Consider the following 20,000-nt stretch of genomic DNA (forward strand, 5'->3'; position numbering starts at 1 on the left):
TAGTGGAGAGAGTAAGAGCACCACAGATCAAGTATTAGTCCAGAACGGAAGGTCACAAGAAGAATTCAGTGCATTTTGAGGGCCCAATTTCTGAGGGCCCAAGAAAGAGAGTCTTGGGCCCTCAGAATACGTTGAATTTTTCTTTGATCTCCTGTAGGGCAAAATAAAGATTCACTGGATTTATCCTATGATTGTGGCACTCTCATTCAGTCCACATTTCCTAAACTACTCTGTAGACCCCTAAGGATATCTCAGCTGATAGAGAGTCACCAAAACGAATTGGATAAAAAGTCTTATTCTTTCATTTGGGGACCAGCACTCAACCAACACAACAATTGTCTCAGTATATTACTCAGTATATTACTAGAAGTGATTTGAGGGCTTCAAACGGCATGGTTGCCAAACTCAAACCTTGTACTAGACCATGAGTGCGGGCAGCAGAGTAGCTGAGTGGTTAATACGGAAGCCCTGCAGAGCTAGGGCCCTGGGTTTGGTTACTGCCAAGGGCACCGTCTGGGTTAAGTTTGCTAGAATTTGATCTAAAAGGGTCATTTCTTTATGCATTTCATTTAGGTCTCCTCTCAAGTCTAGATTTTAATGAGCAAGTCGATTAACCTTTGACCCATCCTTATTGTAACAGTGGTAGGGGGAATAGGTTGCCTTCTCCACTAGGCCAAAAACTGGTATAAATGGCCTTACCCCTGGTCTAGATATTTGTGAGCCAGAAAGCTGCTGACTTTTCCTTATTGAAAAACTGGGGTTATTTAGGGCCAAAAACACAACAACTGGTGTTATTGGCCTCCTCCCAGGTCTAGATATTTATGAGCAAGTCCGCAGACCATTGACCAGTGCTTATAGTAACAGTGGTAGGGGCAATAGGTTGCCTTCTCCACTGGGCCAAAAACTAGTATAAATGGCCTCCCCCCTGGTCTGGATATTTATGAGCAAGTCCACAGGCCATTGACCAGTGCTTATAGTAACAGTGGTAGGGGCAATAGGTTGTCTTCTCCACTTGGCCAAAACTGGTATTAATGGCCTCCTCCCTGGTTTAGATATTTGTAAGCATGTCAGTAGACTAATGACTTTTCCTTATTGAAAAAGATAGATTGTCTTCTCCACTGGGCTACAAGCTGGTGGTAATGGCCTTCTCCCTGGTTTGGATATTTATGAGCATGTCAACAGACCATTAACAGGTTCTTATTGTAACAGTGGTAGAGGCAATAGGTTGTCTTATCCACTGGGCCAACAACTGGTATTATTGGCCTCCTCCCTGGTCTACATATTTATGAGCACGTCAACAGGCCATTGACCAGTTCTTATTGTAACAGTGGTGGGGGCAGATGGTTGTCTTCTCCACTGGGCCAACAACTGGTATTAATGGCCTCCTCCCTGGTCTAGGTATTTGTGAGAAAGTCAGTATACTAATGACTTTTCCTTATTGAAAAATATAGATTGTCTTCTCCACTGGGCTACAAACTGGTGGTAATGGCCTCCTCCCTGGTCTAGATATTCATGATCAAGTTAGCAGACCATTAACCTGTCCTTATTGTAACAGTGGCAGGGGCAATAGGTTGTCTTCTCCACTGGGCCAAAAACTGGTGTAAATGGCCTCCTTCCTGGTCTAGATGTTTACGAGCAAGTCAACAGACTATTGACCTGTCCCTACTGTAACAGTGGTAGGGGCAATGTTGTCTTCTCAACCAAAAAATGGTGATAGGCCTTCTCCCTTGTCTAGATATTCATGAGCAAGTCAGCAGACCATTAAACTGTCCTTATTGTAACAGTGGCAGGGGCAATAGGTTGTCTTCTCCACTGGGCCAAAAACTGGTGTAAATGGCCTCCTTCCTGGTCTAGATGTTTACGAGCAAGTCAACAGACTATTGACCTGTCCCTACTGTAACAGTGGTAGGGGCAATGTTGTCTTCTCAACCAAAAAACGGTGATAGGCCTTCTCCCTTGTCTAGATATTCATGAGCAAGTCAGCAGACCATTAAACTGTCCTTATTGTAACAGTGGCAGGGGCAATAGGTTGTCTTCTCCACTGGGCCAAAAACTGGTGTTAATGTCCTCCTCCCTAGTCTAGATATTTATGAGCATGTTAGCAGACTGTTGACCTGTCCCTACCGTAACAGTGGTAGGGTCAATGTTGTCTTCTCGACCAAAAACTGTTGTTAATAGCCTCCTCCCTTGTCTAGATATTCCTGAGCAAGTCGGGAGATTATTGACCTGTCCTTATGGTTACAGTGGCTGGGGCAATAGGTTGTCTTCTCTTCTCTTCTCTTCTCTTCTCTTCTCTTCTCTTCTCTTCTCTTCTCTTCTCTTCTCTTCTCTTCTCTTCTCTTCTCTTCTCTTCTCTTCTCTTCTCTCTGGACCAAAGACTAGCATTAATGGTTTGCAGTTCTCCCTACCTTGGAATATGTTAAGGCTGTAGCCACTTATTGTGATAAAGCTCATAGATTTTACATTTTTGTTGGGGTAGCACAGTGTACGCAGCACAATTCATAAGTTCTGGGTTGCTTAGGTTCTTAGGTTCTTGGTTTATCCTGAACCATGAAGCACATACTCTATGTTGCCTTTGTATAGTATGCTTCCATCTAGTCCAGTTTCCCACTCTATGCTAATTACCCTGGGCAGCTATATTGTGGGTTATTTAAACCGGACATTTAGGTGTTATCTCAATGGGTGTAAAGGCTGAAGTTTTCTGTAGAGTACTACTAAATAAGCCAGTGCTACAATGTATATAAATCAGAAAATCGAATAACGATACAACATTTTCAGAGTGAATACTTTCGCAGATTGTATGGGGTAAAGAGGCATTTCAAAGAAAATATGTGATCTTATTATACGTTTTTTTCATATTACATATTTTTGAAAATAGCTTCATTGAAACTATTTTTAAATAGCTGCTAATGTACTATTTTTTTTTTTTATTTGGGAACAGCTACATTAAAGCAAACCTTTGCCCAGACAATGCGCATTAGAGTATTTACATTCTGAACAAACAGTACAAAGACTACAAGCTCTCACTCAGGGAAATTCATCTTCAAAGTTAACAACAGAATCCCTGAAATCACAGCTCCTCTTCCCTTATTATGATCCAATTATTATATATAGTATATATATATATTATTATATAATCCTTATTAGCTAACAGACAAAGCCCGCCGATTCGCATAGTAGCATGTTGCCATGTGACGTGTTACAAAAAAGTGTGATGTGTGATTTTAGAAATGTTAGGGTGCATTGGCTGTCTATTAATCTTGAATTGGCTGACTCACGCAAGCTATGGCAACTTGTGACTTAATGCTATAACGCATGTGTGAAAGCACCAGAATGAAGTAAATGAGCTCAAAGCTGTTGGAAGCTGACCTAGACTTTTTGTTGTGATCTTTGAGGATGATTTGTTTCACAGCACACACAGCTACAGAGATCAGTAAGGCCATGAGGTAAGCCACTGCGCATGAGCTGTGGCACGTCATCAGGGAGCTGGGTGTCAACAGAAGGTGGGTGCCTACTCCCCAAAAATGTCTTCCTCTGCTCCCACCTCCTTGGCCTCTCTGTTGACCTAATGGGGCCAAAGGAAATGTAATTTTGGTCCTGGTAAGCAAGTAGGAGAGGGGGTGGGGGTCTAATAAAATCCAATTGTTAATTTAGGCAGAAATGTACAGTAAGCTGCAAAGAGGAGGGTGATATACTGCGCTAACTATACCAAGAAATATTTTAGCTGCTAGACCTAACAACTGACAAAACGTTGGTGAAATACAATTGAAGACAATATATATATAGTGCAGCGCTAGAAAAATGTATATAAAGTCCATAAAATATACATTAAATGATTTGTATAAAAATAATAATAAATGAATAAGGTGAGTCCCAAGTGAAGGAGTGAGATTGACTGTCCAAGGTGATGTATGTGATCAAAGAAGCTGATAGATCCCAACACCTTCCAGGATCGCGGCATCTGGCCATCTGATTGGCCGGAGCCGCGGTGACGTCACTCCCGCGCATGCGCACGGGAGCCGACGGTCACGGCACGGGGTTCTGAAGGAACGGCACCAGCGGCGGTTCCTTCAGAGCGCATGCACCAGTGATGTCACTGGCTGCATGTAAGGTAAATATCTCCTAAACGGTGCATGTTTAGGAGATATTTACAGTACCTATAGGTAAGCCTTATCATAGGATCACCTATAGGTAAAAGTGTCAGAGGAGGGTTTACTTCCTCTTTAAAAAGGAAATACACTTACAAACATCCGATGGTAACAGCACATGTAATGAGGAATGATGTTAGGCTGTATCTGGCAATGTGCAGTAAAGCTGCCCCCGGGCACCCCTGTTTAGCTGACGAGGCCTGGGACCAGTACACCAGGACCAGTTATGGTTGTTGTACTGCCTTACCAGCCGCCCTGGCCCTGGGCCTCTAGTTTTTGCTTTACGTCTGGCTTGTCCGTATACTCCTTGAATACTGAGGACAGTCATAGGCGTGCGCACAGGGTGTGCCAGGTGTGCCTGGGCACACCCTAATCACCCCATGTATATTAACTTTATCACTTTTTGTGCTGGCAGGAAGATGGGAAAAATCTCTATCTTACTGGCTCTGACATAAGAGAAGTCTTTACGCACTTCCCTTTCAATGTGCCGGCAGGGAGATAAATGTGCTGGGGTCATATATATGTAGACACACACAAACACGTGTGTTTGAGCTCTGGGGTGCACACCCTAATTTAACAGGCTGCGCACACCTATGAGGATGGTGTAGACAAAGGGGGGGGGGGGGGTCTCAGACATGCAGACAGGAACGACAAGACACTTTACACCTGTGCTGCACGGCCGATAATTGAGATGTGTTTTTTCCGGCATTCATCGGAAGAGAAAAGCGACATGGTCTCGTGGTCAAATACAAGACAAGAAAATACAGTAGTTGTATTTACAGCTGGGGGGGGGGGGGGGTGCGCGCAGACAAACACACCTGCTCAACGCAGGCTCACATCTGCCTTTCCCCATTCTTCTTCTGTGATGGAGCCATTAATCAAAAGCAAAGCAAACATGGCCAGCCTTGGCGCAGACTGATAGCGAGTCGGCGGTGTCCGCCCTCCACTCTTCCCTTTCCTATTCATCTGCACGGCTCTCTTTGCTCAAGTCAGGAATGCTAGAGCAAACATCCCTCATTGTTGCTGAGCCCCGGATCGTCCCACCACAGGAAACATCCGACGCTGTAAAGTGGGTTTTTTTTACTTTCAATAAAGGATTTTCTTTCAAAGCAAATACTTAAATGCTTTTCAAAGCTCCCTTTTCCCATGATGCTACTTCCAGATCTGCCAATGTTATGTTGAAGATTTTTTTTTTTTTTTATTATTTTTCACAGGCAAAGTTGATGCTTTTTTCTTATACTTACTGTATTTATTATGGCATCATTTTGACATTTTTTTTCACAGGGAATATAAAAGTAGAGTGGATGACGTTTAGTTTGCAAACGTAAAGTGAATCTAAAGGCATTTTTTTCTTTTAAACAGCAAACATGTCATACAAATATATAATGGAAAAGGCCTAATGCGCTACCAATGAAGTCATTTGAGCAGATCCAAAAAATGATATATAAAAAAGCAGAGGTGTAACTAGAACCTTCAGGGCCCCGCTGCAAGAAACCATGAAGGGCCCCCCGGACCCCTTCCCTTCAAGCCTGGGGCTCTTCCCACTGATTCTGGGGCCCTTTACACTCATTGCGGGGCCCTTTATTACGGTCCCACAGCGGGACCCTTTCACAAGTTCTGCAGTGGGCCCCCTTCCTGCCATCTTGGGGCTTCCCCTCCATTGGTGGAATGCCAGGGCCCGGTCGCAAGTGTGACCTTTGCGATCCTGGAAGTTCACCCACTGGTGGCAGTAGTTTTTTTTTTGGTATTTTAATTGTATTATTTTTTATCATTTTTTTACAATGTCATTGACTATGACTCTGTCCATTCAGAAAGGGAAGGAGCTGGTAAATTACATAATTACCGACCCCTTCCTGGTTCTCTATTGTGACACATCCCCTGCAGCAGCCATCAGGAGAGGGGAGAGAGCACAGTGAGGGGGGGGGGGGGCAGCACAGTTGGGGGTGGGGACCAGGGGAGCACACAGGGGCTCAGAGACAGCAGAACAGAAGTGAACTGGATAGGAGGAGTGGCCGGGGCAGCATACAGGGGAACCAATCTCCAGGAGGAAAAAGGAGGACAGTGATTTCTCTACATGCTGCCCCCGCCGCCCCTCCTATCCAGGTGTACAGGGGAGCCGCACAGGCCCCCTAGAGCATGGGGCCCGGTTGCAATCGCAACCCCTGCAACCCCTGTAGTTACGCCCCTGTGTCAGTTTGAGGACTAGTGCCCCATTGTCAGTGTCAGTGGCAGGAACTATGCCCCACTGTTGCTGATGGGCACATTATAATAGACTGTTAAAGACCACTGCTGTTAAAGCCCCTTTACAAATCAATTTAATTCTTAAAATCTACTTGTCATATATTACTGATAGACTACTATCTACAGGGGGCCGGCCCTGAGGGCCACACAGTAAGTGCCAAATGACCATTTGTAGCCTGTGTGCTGCAGGTTAGCCATCAGGGCTGTAGGCCCTTTGTATGAACCTACAGTATGCATGTATGTGGTCACTAAGGCGATTTGTGCCAGTTTTTTCTCCCATTTGTTCCCCAGTTGTTTTTACAACAGTGAGTTCCGTGTCAAGTTATAAAGTATTTTGCTACACTTTTATCATTAAGCCCACATTGTATAATGAAAGCTCCTTGGAAACTGATTTGTTAAAACCTTTTTTTTTTTTTTTTCAAAGATCCTTTGTTTGTTGAATTAGTCATGACCTTTAAGAACATCGGAATAAAAGATACGGAAATAACAACTCCATGCACACGTGGCTTCAGCGTCTGATAATTGTCTGTTGCAGGCTTGGCAAAATCATAGCTTACCTCCCGGCAGCCCAAACTTTTTTTTTTTTTTTTTTAGTTTTGGATTAGAAGAGGGTTAGAATGTAGGGTTTAAATGCTGTCTGTGTCCCCACTGATAAGATTTTTTCTTACCTGTTCTGTTTGATGCCCATCAAATAGACAGGAAGTGATGTGAAATCAATCAAAAGGAATCACAGACATTATTAAAAAATAGTCGATAGAGGTTCTAAATCTTTTAAATCTTCAGTTTTGGCTGTAGTTGAGCTTAAAGTAGACGTAATATAATCCTAATCTCCTACACTCAGGTCTGTACTCACAATGTCCCTGGATACTTGGATGTCTCCTTTCAATATCAGCCATACATGTCTCTTGTGAACTTTCCAGACCAGATCCTTCGTGAAATCCCTTAGTTAGTTCCAGAAATTCTCAACAGCGCAGGTCCCCCAGCCAGGGCCACTAATAAGGGGTTAGCACCTGTCCTCCTGTACAGGGCCCAGGCCAGCAGGGGGGGCCCGGGTGGCAGGGGAATCAGATATGGGCAGGAGATGGGGAGATCAGTGTAGCTGGGGGCAATTAGAGTTACTGATCCCCTGGGTGTCTTTCCCTGCAGCAGTCTTTCAGCTACGGCAGGAAGAGACACACATGGGATTGGTTCCTGTAATTGTGCCCAACACCCCCCCCCACCCCGCCGCCCATCACCCAAAGCCCCCCCCCCCCCCCCCAACAACCTGATCATCTTCTCTGTCCAGGATGTGATTCCCTCTGCTGCCCACTAATAATAATTTTTGTGAATTCTTAAATAAAATATAATTTTAATATATTTTTGGGGGTAGGCTCTGTCAGGGCTGTACAAGGCCCCGTGATTTCATACAGCAGCTCTTCCCCCAGCTCCAGCTTAGCTGGGACCTCCATAAGCACAGGTAGAACTTCAGGCTGGGTACGTCTCCTTCTAGACAAGAACCCAGCTGCCTCAAGCCCCAGACTATTTATGTATTCCCCAGCTACCTACAGGGCACCCACCCCCAGGGATTGGCTGAGACAACATAAATATTCAGGCTGTTGATTTGCCTCTTACACCCCACTACATTCCAGAATTCTCCAGTAGGCAGCAAACCTGCAGCCAGTGAAGCCCAGAACAGCCCAAAGCAATCACAAACTGCTCCACTGATTACAGGGGAGCTAATAAGAGACAAATTTACCAAGCCTATCTAGCAACCGATCTAGGAGGGAGCTAGAGGTGCAAGCTCTGGGGATGTCTTGTTGGTCCTTGTTTCACTTATTTAAGAAGCACTGTCAACTGCCCACTTAGAGCAGAGTAGTGACAGTGCCAACTTCCCAGTAAGGTATACTCACTAATTCATGCTTCTTCGCGACCTCCCCACTGCAGGAGTCCACTGTATGTAAGCCCAGAAGTCAGATGAAGTCTGGATGGATGATATCACTACCTTTCTATAGGAATGTTTGGGTCTGGCAACCGGCTGCTCAGGCCCGAAACTTTCCATATGGGGGAGATCACATGCTTCCTTTTACTTGGAAGTCCACTCGATTAAACCAATGGAGCAAGGTTTCCTTAGGAGTGGGGAGGCAGGAATGGAGCATGAATGGGTGAATATACCTTGCTGGGTAAGGAATGGGCAATGAGGAGATTTGAGGTGATTCACTAGGGCATTTCTGACATATTACTGGTGGTGTTGATGCTGTGGAAGCCTTACATCAAGCTCATGAATATTGTGTGACACTTTCATTAGAATTACCGATATGTGCACCATATTCAAGTAGTTCATTGTAGTGACAATTTTATTGTTTTTCGGAATTGCGGCGAAAGATTCAGTAAGATATACTGTCATATCAGATCTAAGAACTGTGTCGTATAGCAAGACCTCTTGCATTGTGTGGACTTGTTCTTTGGAAGTTGTACGGTAATAAATAAAATATGTATTTTAATAAATAACGTTATATAAATAAAATAATTTTTTGCACTCCTGAGAGACAGATGTCTACAGAGTGTCTACGACTGTTTTTTTTGCCTAAAATGGGCAAAGTGAAAGTATCTCTTTAATGATTTTTTTATGGCGTCCCCTGGCAGGTGATGTGGGCTCACCCCAGGTGACAGTTGACCTTCACCAGAGTTCCTGATGATAAAAATGGGTTAGGAACCCTGATGGTCTGCATTTCCTTTGCTGCAAACTGGCACCAAATCACGGCTCTCGGGATTACCCCACCAGGGAAGTGTATTAAACAGAAAGGCCTATGGTGTGGACTGTTCACATGGCTGCAGACTATAGAGAGGTCTGGTCAGGCAGAGGTCTTCGCAGGCCAAAGAGTAGTTAGGTCCAAGCAGGGGTCCAGGCGGGCTGCAGAACAGAGACTAGTCAGATCCCAACAGGGCATAAGGCAGGCTAGCCGAGAGAGTAGAAAAAAACACAAAGTAACTACGGCCTTTAAGGTTGCCCCATCAGGGGGAATGGATGGAATGGAAAAGCCTATGGTTTGGACTGTTCATGTGGCTGCAGATTATAGAGAGGTCTGGTCAGTCAGGGGGCTTAGCAGGTAAAAGAGTAGTCAAGTCCTAGCAGGGGTCCAGGCAGGCTGTAGGACAAAGACTAGTCAGATCCAAACAGGGCTCAATGCAGGCAAACCGAGAGAGTGGGAAAAACACATAGTAACCATGGCTCTTAGGGTTGCCCTATCAGGGGGAATGGATGGAATGGAAAGGCCTATGGTGTGGACTATTCATGTGGATGCAGATTATAGAGAGGTCTGGTCAGTCAGGGGGCTTAGCAGGCAAAAGATTAGTCAAGTCCAAGCAGGGGTCCAGGCAGGCTGTAGGACAGAGACTAGTCAGGTCCAAACAGGGCTCAAGGCAGGCAAACCGAGAGAGTAGGAAAAACACAAAGTAACCATGACTCTCAGTGTTGCCCCATTGGGGGAATGAAAGGAACGGAAAGGTCTATGTTGTTGACAGTTCACAGGGCTTCAGACTGTAGAGTAGTCAGGCCAAGCAGAGGTCATGGCAGGCAAAAGAGTAGTCAAGTCCAAGCAGGGGTCCAGGCAGGCTGCAGGACAGAGAATTGGCAGGTCCAACAGGGCTCAAGGCAGGCCAACCGAGAAAGTAGGAAAAACACAAAGTAACCAGAGCGTAGGATTAATGAAATAAATCCAGTTTATTGATCAATAAAATATCCAAAACGTACATGGAAGCCGGTGGGGTGCAGCTCAGAGGCACATGTACAGTAACATGCACAGATAGGGAGCATGGACCACTGTTCAATTAGCCAGGCAGCTGGACTGCATGTAGCCTGGACCTGCCAAGCAGCGTCCTTCAACCTCTTTCCAAACTCTAAAGCAATCACCAGGGGATGTGGGATGTGGGCACAGAGTACGTGTTTCAGAGGCTCTGCCCAACTTGTAAGTAAGCTCTGGAGTAGCTGGAGATAATACACAGCACCAGTTACTCGAAATAAATTGTTTCAATACCCTTCAAGCCAATGAGTATGTCCAGCTTTAGAAACATATGTGAACACATGCGCTCCAACATTCGCTAACTCACGTGTCAATATGTGCATGCTCCATGCTCCTGCTTACAAGCTTGACCAGCTATAGTCAAAAAGGTCATTAGCTGCTGCGCGCAACTCAAGGCAGATGGACAGGATGGGTTATGCCCCCTGGCTGTACAGACACGGATCCTAGAGATACTGTAACAGATTTACTGATCTAAAGGTTTATGTAGGTCAGGAGTCTTGACCTCACTGGCTGCATACTTGTTTTGGATCAGTAACTCTCTTGGCACAAAGAAACAATGAAGAAGACAACAAGTCATTAATGGCAGTTCCCACATTTTCAGCTTGACGTTCTCCTCTCAATCTCAATCCGACACAAAGTTTTTTTTATCCTCTGCTTCCTGACTTGTTAAAAAGATTCCTTTCTGCAAAACTGTATCATTTCTCATTTTCTTCAATGACCACAAAAGCTTTTTGACTCAAAACACAATGTCAAAAGCCCCATTTAGTCTGAAACTCAACGTTCCGTTTTAGAACACAACTTTTTTTTTTTTTTTCATTTTTTTTTTTTTAACATCTTTATTTGAAAGGAAGCATTTGAAGATGTGGGTCTAAGTGATTTTCACAGCTCGATCCTTCCAGCTCTGTTGAGCTATGAATGGTAGGTGGTCCATTTGGTTTCCATGGATACGGGGGGGCAGTGAGAGAAGACCGCATTAGGCTGCAAACGCTCGCAGCTTTTTTTCGGTCTCTTAAGTGGGGTTTTCATGAGAGATTTCAGTGGCATAGTTTTGTTTAAGTAACTTCAGCCTTCCATCTCTAGATAACTTGTTGGAAATAGTTTTATATTAACTGTTATTTAACCACTTAAGCCCCGGAAGATTTTACCCCCTTCCTGACCAGGGGGTATTTTGCGATTCGGCACTGCGTGACTTTAACGGACAATTGCGCGGTCGTGCGACGCTGTACCCAAACAATTTTTTTTCCTTTTTTTCCTACAAGCAGAGCTTTCTTTTGGTGGTATTTGATCACCTGTGCGATTTTTACTTTTTGCGCTATAAACAAAAAAAGAGCGTCAATTTTGCAAAAATAACAATATTTTTCAAATTTTTTTATATGAAATTCCCCAAAAAAAATGTAAAAATCAAAATTTTTTAACATTTTCGGCCAATTTGTTTTATGCTACCTATGTTTGGTAAAAAAAATCGCAAAAAGCGTATTTTGATTGGTTTGCGCAAAAGTTATTGTGTTTACTAACTAAGGGAAAGATTTTTGTCATTTTTGGTGTTTTTCTTTTAACGCGTAATGGCGGTGATCTGCGTTTTTTTTTTTGCGGTACTGCGACATTGCGGCGGACAGATCGGACCCTTGACTGACATTTTTGACACTTTTGGGGTTACCAGTGACATTACTACAGTAATCAGTGCTATACATATGCACTGTTACTGCAAAAATGACACTGGCAGGGAAGGGGTTAACTGTATTGGAGAGGGAGGGGTTAAGTGTGTCCTAGGGGCGTGTTTCTAACTGTAAAGGGTCATGGCTATTGGTGTAAAAACAAAGATCAACGGTCCTACATAGTAGAACCGTCTGATCTTTATTTTTACACAGGGGAGGATGACAGACAGCTTGTTTGATGGGGTCCGCCGGTCACACGCACTGACTTGTCAGTGAACGAGCCGGGTCGGACGCGCGCCTCGGCGGGTGCGCGCCCGCCCGCAATTGGCTCGCAAGTCAGTGACAGGCGAGTGACGTACCCCTACGTCACTCTGCCTGGCCGGGGCTGACCGCCGCAATATATAGTCGTGCGGCGGTCAGCAACCGGTTAAGTAACTTCAGCCTTCCATCTCTAGATAACTTGTTGGAAATAGTTTTATACTCCGACCATGTTGTTACCAGATAAATTGTTATTTAATCGCCGGTAACTGAAATTGCATAATTTTACATGAAATATAATATGTATCTTTAAAGAATGCTTTATAAATAATTAATAAGGTGCTGTAGCTTTTTTTTTTCTTGGTTATCCAAAGTGGGTTAATATACAATACTAGGTTGCATGTTGAAAATCTCGCAAAAGCAATTTTAATTTATCATTTTTTTTCTGATTCAGTGGGTGTGAGGACCTTTATGCTCCACATGTACGAGGCCTTCAAGGAGGATCTGTCTCAGGAAGAGTGCATGAATATGTAGTAGTTCGCCTCATAGTTGAAGTAACATGTTTTTGCTCGGTCTGTCAATGTCCATCTTAACTGTCCAAGACTCCTCCAACCGCTACAAAGTCACAAATTTAAATAGTATCCATTGCTGATATTTCATTTATAACTAAATGAATGTCGAAAGCCAAGATGTTCTTCCAGTATGTTCTCTAATACTGTTTTCAAGGTTTTGTTTTTTTTTTTGGGGGGGGGGGGGGCATGCGTAGGAGGTTCTAGATCTCCTGCAGTGTTAATTTTGGCAGCAAATTTCAAATTAGTTTTAGTCTTAGTCTTAGGACTAAAATGGCATTTTAGTTTTAGTCCCATTTTAGTCTTCTGCAAGTGTTTTAGTTTTAGTCGTATTTAGTCGACTAAAACTCCAGTACATTTTAGTCGACTAAAACATCCTACATTTTAGTTGACTAAAACTAATTTTAGTCATCTATATTCGAATGAGTGTAGTTCAATTGTAATTTGTAATGCATTATTTAAGCATTTCTCTACAATTTTCAAAATCATTATATACTACTGCTGGTCCTGGAGTGAAAAATCTAATATGTTATTATTTATGGTATTAAGCTTTGAGCATGCACCAGTGTTAATTTTGGCAGCAAATTTCGATTTAGTTTTAGTTATAGTCTTTTGACTAAAATGTCATTTTAGTTTTAGTCGTATTTTAGTCTTAAGACTAAAATGCCATTTTAGTTTTAGTCGTATTTTAGTCATCTGAATTGTTTTAATTTTAGTCATATTTTAGTCGACTAAAATTGTGTTAATTTAGTCGACGAAAACGTTTTAGTCGGTTTTAGTCGACGAAATTAACACTGATCTCCTGTTATCAAGATCCACTGTAGTAAATGACCGCCTCTAGATGACTCAGTTCACATGTACCAGAGCATCCCCAGGGAAGCAGAATCCTGAGAGAAGTCCAAATATGGTTGAAGGAGTAAGAGCCCCACACCAGTGTTCATATGGTCCAGAAAGTTTTTTTTAATTAAATAATTATTAGCATTAAAGTTCAAATACGTTTCAGGGTTCCAGAAACCCCCAAATACTTTGGCTCTCTTATGCTATTAATTTAATAAAAAAAAAAAAAACATTCTCAACTGTATGACCATTGGTGTGACATCCCTACTGTTTGTTACATACAATGTAATTATCTGACGACAAGCTTTTGATTGCAACATATCTGCATGTCAATGGGAACTTAGTAGCAGCTTAAGGGCCTGTGCCTGGGTTTTGCCTTCTTATACACGTCTATGGGGACTCAGAAGCAGCCTAAGGACCTGTGCTTAAAATCTGTCTTCCCATACAAGTCTATGGAAACTCAGAAGCAGCCTAAAGGCCTGTGCTTGGATTTTGCCTTCCTATGCAAGTCTACGGGAACTCAAAAGCAGCTTAAAGACCTGTGCTTGGGTTTTTCTTTCCTTCCTATGGGAACTCAGAAGCAGCTTATAGGCCTGTGCTTGGGTTTTGCCTTCTTTTCTATGGGAACTCAGAAGCAGCTTATGGGCCTGTGCTTGGGTTTTCCCTTCCTTCCTATGGTAACTCAGAAGCAGCTTAAGGGCCTGTGCTTGGGTTTTGCCTTCCTATACAACTCTATGGAAAATCAGAAGAAGCTTCAGGGCCTATGCTTGGGTTTTGCCTTCCTATACAGCTCTATGGAAAATCAGAAGAAGCTTCAGGGCCTATGCTTGGGTTTTGCCTTCCTATACAAGTCTATGGGAACTCGAAAGCAGCTTAAGGACCTGTGCTTGGGTTTTGCCTTCCTATACAAGTCTAATGGGACTCAAAATCAGCTTAAGGGCCTGTGCTTGGATTTTACCTTCCTTTACATGTCAATGGGAACTCGGAAGCAGCTTCAGGGTCTGTGCTTGGATTTTGTCTTCCTATACATGTCTAGGGGAACTCAGAAGTAGCTTAAGGACCTGTGCTTGGATTTTGCCTTCCTATACAAGTCTAAGTGGACTCAAGGGCAGCTTAAGGGCCTGTGCTTGGATTTTTCCTTCCTTTACATGTCAATGGGAACTCAGAAGCAGCTTCAGGGCCTGTGCTTGGGTTTTGTCTTCCTATACATGTCTATGGGAACTCAGAAGTAGCTTCAGAGCCTGTGCTTGGGTTTTACCTTCCTATACAAGTCTATGGGAACTGTGATGCAGCTTATGGACCTGTGCTTGGGTTTTGCCTTCCTATACAAGTCTATGGGAACTCAGAAGCAGCTTCAGGGCCTGTGCTTGGGTTTTGCCTTCCTATACAAGTCTATGGGAACTGAGAAGCAGCTTAAGGGCCTGTGCTTGGGTTTTTCCTTCCTATAAAAGTCTATGAGAAAGCAAAATCTGCTTAAAGCAGGTCAAATTAAGTTAAAAAAGAGGGCAACTACAGGTTCAATGCACCTGACATTGAATTGTGAATGATCTCAAAAGCATCTGCTGTTGAACTAATGCAGTTAACACAAACTCCATACCTGTTGACACAGGCCCTTAGATAGGTTGATTTTTTGTAAAGTGGATGAATGAAAATGGAACCCTGGGGCTTCTTTGTATGTTCTTATATATATATATATATATATATATATATATACTATTGTTATCATCCAATAGAATGGTAGTGGTGTGGACAGAGTTTCCATAATCATCTTGGATTGAGGTGGGGATAAGTGAATCTAGAACTATAGATATTCAAGTTTTGGGCAGACTGCTTATAAATACCCCAAAACGTGTTGACTCTATAAACTGTCATTGGACAAAACTTCATTCTTAGATTCACTCATCATGTTGATGTAGCTTAAAAAAAGGTCAGGTGCTGGTCAAAAGAAGGTTAACTTCCAGTCTTTAGAAGAAGGACAACTTCAGATCAAATGCACCTATCAAAGATGATCTCTGAAGAGTCCCATACTAATTACAAATTAAAGCAACTTGCATTTATCTATTCACTCAAACCCAATGCCTGTTGGCACAGGCCATAAAGTGTTGAGGGGATTATATGAATTATGGGTTATGGATTTTAGCCTTACTTCCTGTTAGGTTAAGAGACAGGAAGAGAGAAGACATTTTTCAAATGGGAAGGTTTTAACACTTCCCCACTGTATCCAAACTCTAAAACAGACTGGAGTCGTCCTTTAATTTGACCACTTTAATTGACCCTTCCCATAGACATTGCATGTGATTCATAAAACCACTGTTTAGCTGTCTTTTGTGTTAAATGATTTCATATGTTCATCCCTAAGTTCTCTATTTTGCAAACCCACCTGAAGATTAATCAAACAATTAGTAGCAATTTTGTAAATCTCTGAAACTTCCTGTGAAGCTCAGTGTTTTATTATAGCATTGCGTTCCCTAAACCGTTGACAATATCATCCTGTTTGGATTGTGTAGTAGTGCTCATCCCAGTGATCGCAGGAAACCCCCCCCCCCCCCCCCATCCCTATATATAAATTACCTAAAATCAATCAAATTGCAGTTATTAATTATATTTCTGCCTGCTTCTTTTCAGACTTATCACCCTACAACCCCCCCCCCCCCCCATAAATCTTTGTACATGCCTCTTTTTCATATAAAAATATATTGTGCAAGCAAGAGCATTGTAAATCATCGTCAACATTATTATTTATTGTATTGCACCATTGAGATCTTCCTATGATTTATAACAACTGAGTGACCGTCAGTTTGCGTTTCCCATAAATACCAGCAGATTTAAGGTTCTGGATCTATATATCACAATACGGTAGGATCCTTTGCACCCTCTGCTGTTATTGCCTGACATTTGAGGAGTGATATTTTATATTGCCTTGCCATTATGTTTGCTCAGGCGAGGGTTTGAATTCCCATTGATATCGGTGCCTATTTTAAGACGTGGTGCTCGGATCTTTCAGTTTTGGGTAGATATTGGGAGATTACAGTCTTTTTCGACTTGCGGGGCTCCAGTTGCAAGATAAAGACTTTGAAATTACGAAATCCGCCTTCAACTAAAGCAATTGCTGTCCTGGCTTTTGATCAAGGGAGATAGACTTCTCTTTTTAGGTAATTTGCCATGCAGAGAGAGAGACACACACACACAATCCAAAGATTAAATAGTTAAATGTAACTAAACTTGTTCTGCAATGCTGAAGCTATTTCTTTATCCCAGTGAACTAACAACAATTTACATCTTAAGCCTTGTGACTGTAAGGATCAACACCTATGCAGACCTGGGATTTTGTAACTAGATTATGGTTGTTCCGTAACATTCACACTTTCAATTTGTTTTTTGGGCAATCAACATGTGCCTGACACATTAAATTGTGATTGGATTAAGGTGCCTGTGTGGCTATAACGGCTGGGATATGTTCCTATCAATCACAAAGAACAGGGGGAGCACCAGCCTATCATTATTATTATTATTTATTTCAGGTACTTATATAGCGCTGTCAATTTACGCAGCGCTTTTCATATACATTACACATTTACATCAGTCCCTGCCCTCAAGGAGCTTACAATCTAAGGTCCCTAACTCACATACATACACAGTAGGGCCAATTTTTTTTTTTAAACAGGATCCAATTAACCTACCAGCATGTCTTTGGAGTGTGGGAGGAAACCGGAGTACCCGGAGGAAACCCACGCAGGCACAGGGAGAACATGCAAACTCCTGGCAGGTAGTGTCGGGGTTGGGATTCGAACCAGCGACCCTCTTGCTGCTAGGCATTACGCATTATCCCACAGAAGTTTTTTAAAAATCCACATAAAATATTCGCACAAATATGTGAATAGAAATAGCTTATTGAGGTACTCGTTCATAGCCTAATAGTCCATATGACTCAGTGATCTCCAGAGCCCAGAGGGAACCCGGGATTTTGACTGATGCGTTTCGTCAGAGTTCATCAGAACCCTAATAATCATTAGACCCGTAGAAGTGGCTTCTCTCCACCCAGGGGGATAGAGGCTGTCTATGAGTAAGCCCAATGGGATGGGCGAAACATGGCAGAGAAGTGTAGTTAGGGAGAAGTTAGGCTAAAGTCGTATCTTCACCTTTCTTTATAGTGGCTGAGCTCTGGTGTGTGGTGTATTGTGTGGTGTCTTTCTGTCTTCTGATTTGTTTCTCTTAGCCTGGATGAGGTTGTTTGCCGGTCAGCGCCTTTTTTGTGCTTTGGACTGCGGGGGGGGGCGGTTGTAGTGCTTTGAGCGGCACTCCAAGTTTTTTGCATATGGGTCACAGTGAAGAAGTGGCTTGGCGAAGCTGTGAAATGCCTCCAACATTACAGAGCAAGTCCAGTTGCATGTGAACAACTACTACTAGCTATACCATGACCTGGAGAAATGAGAACCTTTACAGATAATCCAAAGATTCTATCTCTAGAGAACCAGACCATTATAAGCAACTGCTAAACCACCTATCAACATTGGCACCAAAAGGATGTCTTACTGGCTTTTAATTGGTTATCTGAACTACCTGGTGGAACTCCTTGCTGACAGATGATTAAAGCAGCCAACCAAAAAAACAGACCTTCAAAGATTCTATCAACTAAAAATAGGTCTTTTTAATTTGAAAGTTAAGGGAATGTTGCCTTTTCACATGACGGGTCCTGTCCTCCCACTAGTATACATGACAACACTAGATAGTCCATAACATGTGATAACAGATATTTCATTATTCCAGGAGAATGTTACGTTCGACATGGCCTTAGGCTTAGGGATGGGCCGAACACCCCCCTGTTGGGTTCGCACCAGAACATCTCAAACAGGGAAAAAAGTTCTAGCGAACATGCGAACTCTATTAAAGTATATGGGACACGAACATGAAAAATCAAAAGTCCTAATTTTAAAGGCTTATATGCAAGTTATTACCATAAAAAGTGTATGGGGACCCCGGGTACTGCCCTGGGGGACATGTATCAATGCAAAACATTTTTTTCTAAAACAATCCTTTTTAAAAGAGCAATGATTTTAATGATGGTTAAAGTGAAACAATAAAAATGAAAAATTCCTTTAAATATCGTGCCTGGGGGGTCCCCTAATTTGTCTGTAAAGTGGTGCATCTGTACGATGTATGGAGCCTGCTGCAGCAATACTGAATTTTCAAAGAAAAAAATGTTATTTCATTTAATTTATTACTGGCGGTTGTAATGTATTGTCCGCTCCCAGCAATATAGATAAAAATTTTTTTTTTAAAACGGCATACGACCCCCCCACCCCAGTCCATACCAGGCCCTTTGGGTCTGGTATTGATTTTTAAGGGGAACCCCACGCCAAAATTAAAAAAAAAAATTGATACCAGACCCTTATCCGAGCATGCAGCACTGCAGGTCAGGAAAGGGGGGGGGAGAACGAGCGAGTGCCCCCCTCCTTAACCATACCAGGCCACTCAACATAGGGGGCAGGTGCTTTGGGGCAGGGTGGCTCTACCCCCTCGCCCAAAGCACCTTGTCTCAATGTTGATGGGGACAAGGGCCTCCCCCCAGGCCTCTTTCCGACAACCCTGACTGCTTTCAGCGAACACGCGAACACCCAATGTTTAAGTTGAACGTCGAACATAAAGCCCATACCTAATTAGGATGAGGATGGAGGACAAAATCTTGAAGATTCCATCTTCAATAGATAAAAGAAGGTAATTGCTAATTCATCCGCAGGACCAACCAAAAACTATTTTTTATAAAGCCCAATTGCACATTTAGTTTACATTAATTGAATGCATCCCAGGTGTATAAAAAAAAAATGGGTTCAAAGTCCTTCATTTTTTTTTTTTCTTTAAAAATCAGCCACAGCCCAAATCTATCATATTACAATTGTACTTTATTATACTGAAAAACTTATAAACACTTTTTGATTGCAACTTGTTGGTCAATTGCTTAAAATTGGAAATCATCTAATATTCCCTTCAACCTAATCCTCCACTGTATTAACTTGATTATGTTGATGGAACGTATAGTTCACTCGATTCCCAATGTTATACCTCGCTTTTCTGAAATAGGAGGTCTGGGAATCTAAATGTGATTCAATTTTTTTGGATAACTGCTTTTGATTTCTGGTTTGCTACTACCAAAAGGTTGTTAAGATCTACCTCAAAGATTCTATGCTTGACTTTGTACTTCTGATCTTGCTGTATGGCATTATGTGAGGCTTCATATTTGACCGTTTAATTCTTTTATATATGCTTTTGTTCTTGGATTATCTTTTAAAATGTTCCTTTATTAGTTTTATATGTAACATATCTTGATTAGCAAAGTCTGTCCTCTCTCATTATACTGCAGAGTGGGACCCTTGCATTCTGTGTGGAAGCAGTGGTCTGTCTGCAATGGTCCAGCACACCCCCTGCTGCCAGAGATTTCTAATCAGTGGGGAGTATAAGCTTTACTGATTGCCAAGCTAATTTGACAAAGCAGGGGAAATTGTTGGACCACTGCAG

The 20,000-nt window shown here is 42.6% G+C and overlaps 1 protein-coding gene across 3 annotated transcripts in view; it reads left to right on the forward strand.

Annotated features, from left to right (window-relative positions):
* The window catches only part of PCDH19 (protocadherin 19), a 282,964-nt gene that overhangs the window by 134,434 nt on the left and 128,530 nt on the right, over positions 1-20,000 (forward strand). The window lies entirely within an intron of this gene.

Source organism: Pelophylax lessonae (assembly GCF_965119305.1).
Source record: "Pelophylax lessonae genome assembly, chromosome: 7".
Taxonomy (NCBI): Eukaryota; Metazoa; Chordata; class Amphibia; order Anura; family Ranidae; genus Pelophylax; species Pelophylax lessonae.